Source organism: Sceloporus occidentalis, unplaced genomic scaffold (assembly GCF_023333645.1).
Source record: "Sceloporus occidentalis isolate IW3139 unplaced genomic scaffold, rSceOcc1.0.p SCAF_11, whole genome shotgun sequence".
Taxonomy (NCBI): Eukaryota; Metazoa; Chordata; class Lepidosauria; order Squamata; family Phrynosomatidae; genus Sceloporus; species Sceloporus occidentalis.
The window spans coordinates 6,659,927-6,667,500 of NW_028316991.1; positions in this window are offsets into that span (position 1 = coordinate 6,659,927).

Below are 7,574 nucleotides of genomic sequence, written 5' to 3' on the forward strand. Positions count from 1 at the left end.
TCATTGCTAGGTTCTCTTGAATCAATACAATTAAGCTTGTCTCCTGTTGGAATTCTGGTAATTATTTATCTTAAAATACTTTTCCTGTAATGATATTGAAGTTAAGGTAATCAGGTTACTGGCAAATCATGTAGAATTCAACTTTGAATTGCAGGCCGCTTGATTATAATTTGTGTGACATCGAGTTTGTTTGAAAAGGGATAATGTGTGGGTAAAGCAAGGAGCTTATAATTGTGGTTGACATTTGTTTGTTTATAATGAAATCTAATTAAAGCTCATACATCTAAAAACACAAAAGTTAATTACTGAATTGCTTATTTCACTTCTGCATAAGAGATAAATTAAGTCTCGGTGTAAAAAAAAAAATATATGACAGTAGATGATGCTTAACAGAGGCAAACTGCCTTCTTTCATTTATGTATCCAAGACAGGACAGGTCACATGGTGGGAATTAATGACAAAATTAAAATATGCAAATTAATATGACATGAAAATAGCAACAAAAAAAAATGCCAAGAGGATGTCTGAAAATATATGATTTTCCTCTCTTTAGATCTGTCGCCGATGAAAAGTTTATAGGTTTTTTGGGGTTTTTTTAGAAAATTTCTGAAAGCTTAATGTAGCTCAAGTGTCGGCTCCTAATAAGCCATATGGAAACTTCGAACATCTAAGGTCTGGGAGCCATCTGTTAATTGCCTGACTAGTATCTTTAGTTAGGAGTGTTGAATGCGCTGTTTAAATATGTACTGAAATGTTTTTAATATACTCCCCCCCCCTCTCTCCTCCATAGCCTGTTTTTTAAATCATCTAGGAGGCTTGCTAATAGAAGTGGAATGCATGCTGGAATACCTGGCCTGTGATTACTTTTATGAAGATAATTATAGTGGCGTTAGGCTTCAGACAAAGGGTTTTTTTAGTAACCAGAGAATAGAAACTTTACTGTTGTGATGTTGTTAGAACACAGTCGTAAATTATGGTTTCATAGGACCAACCTCATCCTCTAATTGTTTAATGATGCCTTAAAACCCTAACGTGCTTTGTTAAAACAACAGGGGTCCCTCCTCCCATGTGGATATGAACACACTACTTTTGTATAGCTATAGTAAGTATATACATGCACGTGAGCATCGGTAAAACTTCTTGTATCAAAGAATGGAGCCTTAAAATTACTTTTGATTACTCCTAAATCCCCCGCTGGTTCAATGTCCTTCTGTTCCCTTAACCACACTAATAATTATTAATGGCACCATTATTACATGACAATGCCTATGTGTGTACACTGCTTAAAGGGACAGTAGAACGTGTAGGAGACTGCATGAAGAGTATTATGGAGAAGTATTCTCTGAAGAAGCACAACTTCGTCCTTTATGTTAATGAAATACATTTCTAAAGAGCATTGGGGTTCCCTGCAGAGTATATTGTAAAAGCTATTTCATATGTAACCCTTTAGTGACCTCCCAAACCAATGTTCACTGTTATACAACGTATGAATAGGACCCGAATAAGTCTGGACATCAAGAACATCCTGACTATCTAGGGCAGTCATTTTCCTTTTTTCAGTATCATTTCATGTTTTAGCACAATTTTGAGAGCGTTAGCTTGCATTTATCCAGTGGTTAATTTAAAAGATAAAACCAAGAAATCCTCAAGTTCAATCTACATTTTTAGAAAATGTAATGTATAAGTCACTTTCTATTGTATGTGCATAATACGCACATAGCCTATGCCCTAAAATAGAGAGAAATTGTATTATCTTTGATATTTTATCGTATTTATCGTATGAGTATTGGCTATATTACTGTTACTCCCTTTATTGCTATACTTGCTCCTTTTTAATGCTATAATGTTTCTAAGGTCTTGGTGGCACACAACCCCCAAATATATTTAAAGCCTCCCTTATATCACAAGTATGCCTTTATGTATTAAACAAGTAGCTCTGAGTTGATCTATGTTGATCTACAGAGCCTCCTGCCTAATTTGATGGGTTCTCAGGAATTTTTGGACCAAATAAATGCAGCCTTTGCTATATCGGGAGAAATGAGTAGTGTTTTGCTGAGCCCACTCTCCTCCCAGCAACCCCTTCTTCTTGCCATGTCCTTGGACAGCTAGCCCTGCTCTCGTGCAGAGAGGAAGGGGTAGATCTCGGGGTAGATCTCATGGGCATCATACCCAGAAAGTCCAGGTACAGGTATGATGTCACAACAGTTCTCATAATTTGGACACTATGTATAAAATTGTCTTTACTATTGCTATTATCCATGGATTACAATATTAAACTTTGACTAGGACCTAACTGCACCATCACTTTATTTTAATTATCAAAATAAAGTTGTGTATTAATATAAGATTAACCAGATCTAAATGATTGTTCTAGAATCCAGAGAAAAAGACAATTCTGTATTAGAATCTTTTGTGAAAAAATTCAAATTGTGTCCTTAGTCATGTAATGGTTTTATACACAAGATGTATAAACAATCCTACACAAATGTAATAAAAACAAGCAAAATTATTTATAACAAGACCTGATTCTGTACAACTGTCTACTGTAGAGTTTTCAGATAATACTTATTCTTGTCCTGAAGTTGTTTCAACAGTAGGATTAGAATGCAGTAGATTTACAGGTTCAAAGTATTGACATAGAAATAAACATGGTAATATGATTTGTTAATTCTCCGACATGATTAATGTAGTGAATTTACTTCAAGAAAGACTTAATGGATTCCAAGGTTAATCTTTATGTTTAGTAGGATTATGAATTTAAACTTTCAAATCTGAGAGGGATTTTTGAGGGTTGAAAAGGAAATGGATTGGGTCCATTCTCATCAATGAGCGGCTTGCGAAAATGAAGTGCAATTTACATAACAGTTAAGTATTTTCCTAATGTACATTGTGTGTATTCTAATACCTGAGTCTTTTTTTGATTTCCAGATTAATATTTATTTAGCAAAGGAAAATCAAAGGGATTAAAAAGTCATCATGTTAGCGTTAATCCTACTTTGCATAGATGAGACAAAGGGAAGTGATTAATGTTTAAGGCTCAAAGGGCTGCTGTGTTTCAGAAATATGTATTATTATTTTTAAGAAGTATTTCACTGTATTTGCTGACATTCAACCCTCTTAAATGCAGGAAATACAATCAGCGTTGCCATTGTCCAATTCTAGCATTAAAAAGAATATTCCAAACTTCATTGTTCTATTGAAGGAATAAAATGCATCTGTGACCATTTTAGTGATGTATAAACATGGTAGATTGACAAAGGCTTGTCGCTTATTGATTCAGTCAGGTGCACCTGAAGGTAGTAGAGAAGGTAGACAACCATAAATTCTGGTCTTGCCATTGTCTTTCTAAAATTGTCTTTCTAAAATTCATAGCAATAGCTAATTGGGGAATTCTAGATAAGGCACTATGCAATCAAATTTAGCTTTTATGTACTTACCACGTTAGTGGCCTTACATGAGGACAACCACATCCAAACTGCAGAACATTGGGCTATGCTAGTAAGTCTTCTACTTTAACATCTTCTGAGCACAAACAATTGGAAAGTGGTACATAGTGATACATAGTTTATGTGTATGTGTAAATTTTACTATCCAATCAAATTTAGCTTTTATGTACTTACCACGTTATTGGCCTTACATGAGGACAACCACATCCAAACTGCAGAACATTGGGCTATGCTAGTAAGTCTTCTTCTTTAACATCTTCTGAGCACAAACAATTGGAAAGTGGTACATAGTGATACATAGTTTATGTGTATGTGTAGTGTTTTTTTATTTTTATCACCATAGTGATCACCATGTTTATGCTAATGACAATCCATGTTCAATGCATACTTTTAAGACACAGGACAATTAAGATAACCACTCATTTGAACATTCTTTTCCAGTTTGTAGAGTCTCTTCAGGGTTACCTATTATAAGGGTTCCTACAATTTTAAAAAAGGTGTCAATGTGTAGTTCATAAAGTTTGTTCATCAGTTTAAAATGGAAAACCCCAAATTTGTTTTGTTAGAACATTATAAGGTAAACTGTTACAGAAATCAATTTTTACAGGTAATAGAATCCAGACCATTGTGTGCTCTTAAAGACTAGGCCTGCTGGCAGTCCTTGAGGATTTGAGAAGAGCTGGATGTCGATAATTATGCTGGTTGTCTCGACTTCTGGTAGTGCAGCCATTCTGAATTAATAAAGTGTATATTCATGGTAACAAAGAAATCAGAGTTAAATGCTGGATGCATGTTTGTTTACTGAGGTAACTTACAAGTAATTGGTCTCACTTCTTGCATATTGATTCTAAAATGTTCCTGGAAGAAAAGAAAAAAAGAACATGAGTCACTTCTTAGTCCAGCTCCCAGTGAAGTAAAGTAAGGGGGGGGCAAGAACAGAAATAAACTCCCCCTTGCTCTTTTATTAACCTTATAACTACTGAACCATCTCTGGATCATACTTGTCTGGGTGGAACTCTTAGTACCTAAAGGGCTGACCCAAGCAGAAATTAAGCTGCAGCAAATCAAGCTACTGCTCTTCCCTTCATCTTGTTAAAACTAAATCTCATTATACATTTACGTTAAGTGTACATCCATCTCCCTTTGATTCACATGTAAAAAAAAAAAAAAAAAAGTAGTCAGCGGTCACATAAGATTTGATTAGAAAATGAAAACAGTATGCGTCGTGTATTGCCTTTTGGCCTGGGGGGGAAAAGAGGAAGAAGATGTGAGCGATAGGAGTAGTCATCAGGTAGAATTGCCCTCTTAAGTCAACCTTTGTAAGCTATCTCTTCTTTTTTATGTGCCTCGCATTAAAGGCATAGTATATTTGGTTTCATCCCTCCATTCAAACTTAATTACCTTCTCTCCTTTTGTCATGACATGGGTGGAAAGTTTTTTCTTGCCGTGTCAGGAGAGGTCGTCACACATTCTTTTGCAGCTCTTTTCATTAATTCCTCCTTGCAGAAGCATTTTCTATCGTGCTGGGAAGGTAGAAGGGTGTAATAGAAGAGTCCTGAAACATCAGCAGGAAGCTCTAAGCTGGTTAATGCAGTATAATTGTCTGGACATAGACTGGCCTTTGTTTGTGTGGTTCACTTCGAATCAGTTGTAATTAACTCCTGAGTGTTTCCAGATTGCCAGCAAAGAAAAATTATGGCTTTTCTGTTTTAAATTGGAAAGCTCACAAAGACATTAACTATGCAGATAGCTTTTACTTTGATATATTTCTGTCCACTAAGGAAAAGCTTATTTCATCTCCCCCCCACCCCTGAACGTGCCTTAGTTATTTGATTTAGGGTCTTTTAAAGTGTAATGGTTACTTAATAGTTCATCTGTTACATATTTTCCCTTCATATTTTATACAGTTGGTCTGGAAAGCCCTCCAAAACTTTTACTCTTTCACAAGTCTTCCAAACGTACATTCATTTAAATATTTTGGTGATGACTTTTCTGCAATTAGCCCAGCGTGCACTTAACACATGAGGGTGTGCCGAAGTGGTTGGGTCAAAAAGCAAAATGTGCCAGTTACTGTAGCGCATCAGCTTACCATAATGCATGTACCATAAAAAGTCAAATACAGAATACCTTCACTCATTTCTAATTTTTACGAACGGTAGAACTGAGGCTGCTTGTCTTCATATTACCGTGAGATTTCTTTTTAAAGAGGAAGTTCCAATACCTGCATTTCAGTGGAACTTCAGAAGTTGTTGTAAGCCAAAACCTGATGACAAGTGTGTGAAAGAGGTAAAAAGACTCTTGGAAATAGGCAGATACCAAGAGGGACACGTAGACATTCAGACAGCAAATTAACTGTACAATTCCACCTACTTTGCTCAATTTAACAGTTTTGTAATCAAATTCAGCACTGTAAGTATCATCCCTAGCTCTGTTGAATGTTTGGACTTTCCCAGAAATAATTCTTTTATCATGTGAAAGTTTGCGCCATTTTTTATTTTGTTGGGAATGTGTTATTGTCATGACACTAAACAGGCACACATAGGCTCTTGCCATAGATACTGTGACGGCATCTTAAATGTTTTTGTGGGTTTTTTTTGAATAAACATTCAGAGCAGTGACAAATCTGTTAAGGTTTATTTGCCTAACATACCAGATAGGGCAATTAATGTTTTGTCTAAGTGGAACAGCCCCTTTAACAAAAGATGTGACTCCCAACAAGAGAGACATACAGAGTGAGTCACACATCAGACAGAGAGAAACACATGCAAGCATATTTACAAAGGCACATGGGTAGGCAGCACGAGCCACAGGCAAGCTGTTTACCTCAAAGTTAAGTAGGATACCACTCAAGATTACTGCTATGCTTGGGTCAAAGTGGCCAGTTTTATTGTTTGTCTACAAATGAATCAACTTAAACCTGGATCAGGGTAGGCGACTAATTCATGCATTAGGTATAAAATATGTGTTCTGGGGATTGCTGCCTTTCTTCTTACATAGAAAAGGTTTGTCATAAGGTGAGGACCTCTGAATCAGGAGGCCATTGGAGAGCTAGAATGCATGTTTGGAAGCAGGTGCATACAAGCATAAAGGCATTTAAGTCCATGACTTTGTTCTCATGGGTGCACAATTATGGAGGCTCAGAAGAAACAGAATTATGGAACCCTGTTTTGGAAACATAATTATGGAACCCTGTTTTGGAAACAGAATTATGGAACCCAAACCAGGAGATCATAATAGCACGAGTATGGAACTTAAAATGGCGATGGTTCCCCAGTCCCTATAATAAGCATATAACACACTTTGTGTAATTAAAAAAATATATCATGTTCTTTATATTGGAAAACTCTATAGTATAATTTGTATAATAATGAGTAAAACAAAGGTTTTTGCAACTACAGTACTTTATAGTGGAGGATTTCTGACAATGACTAAAAAGGTACCAGTGAGAGTTTCTAAATAATGCATCCAATAATACACCCACTGAACAAAAGATCTGTCAGCGACTGATGCAGAGAGTCCAGCCAAAATCTTTTTTTTTCCCTTCTGAATTTAACAATAAGGAATTTAAGTCTCAATGTGGCTTTACTAACCAAAGAAAAGAAGCTCTTGGTGTCTGCATAATACCACTTTGATGGATTTTTTTTCATCAGTTCTCTGTACGTGGCAACAAATAAACAAGTATAATTATACTTGTGAAGGTCTATTCACAGTTTTGTCAGGATTAGATATATGTGCAGTTTTCACACTGAGCTTCCCTTTTGTCTTTGCCTAACTCACTATGACATATTGATAGAGGATTTGGAATGGGGAAAAGGCCACGGCAGAGACAGTGATGACCTTTTGGAAACTTGATATAATTCAAGGATTTTATTTATTTTCTCTCTTTTTTTCTTGTTAAGATTTGTAGTTTGGTAGCATATTATGCCACAAGTAGGCAACTTTTAACCCTTTCTCAAGAGCATTGATGACAATAGGGTATTTGGGATGGTCAAATAACAAATGGAAACAAAAACAATAGCCCATGAAGCCCATTGGTCTTTTTAGTACTTAGCACTGTGGCTAACCTAACATTCCTTCCCTATTATCCTATCCCCTTGATCAAACCACATTCTTTCTAATGATTTCACA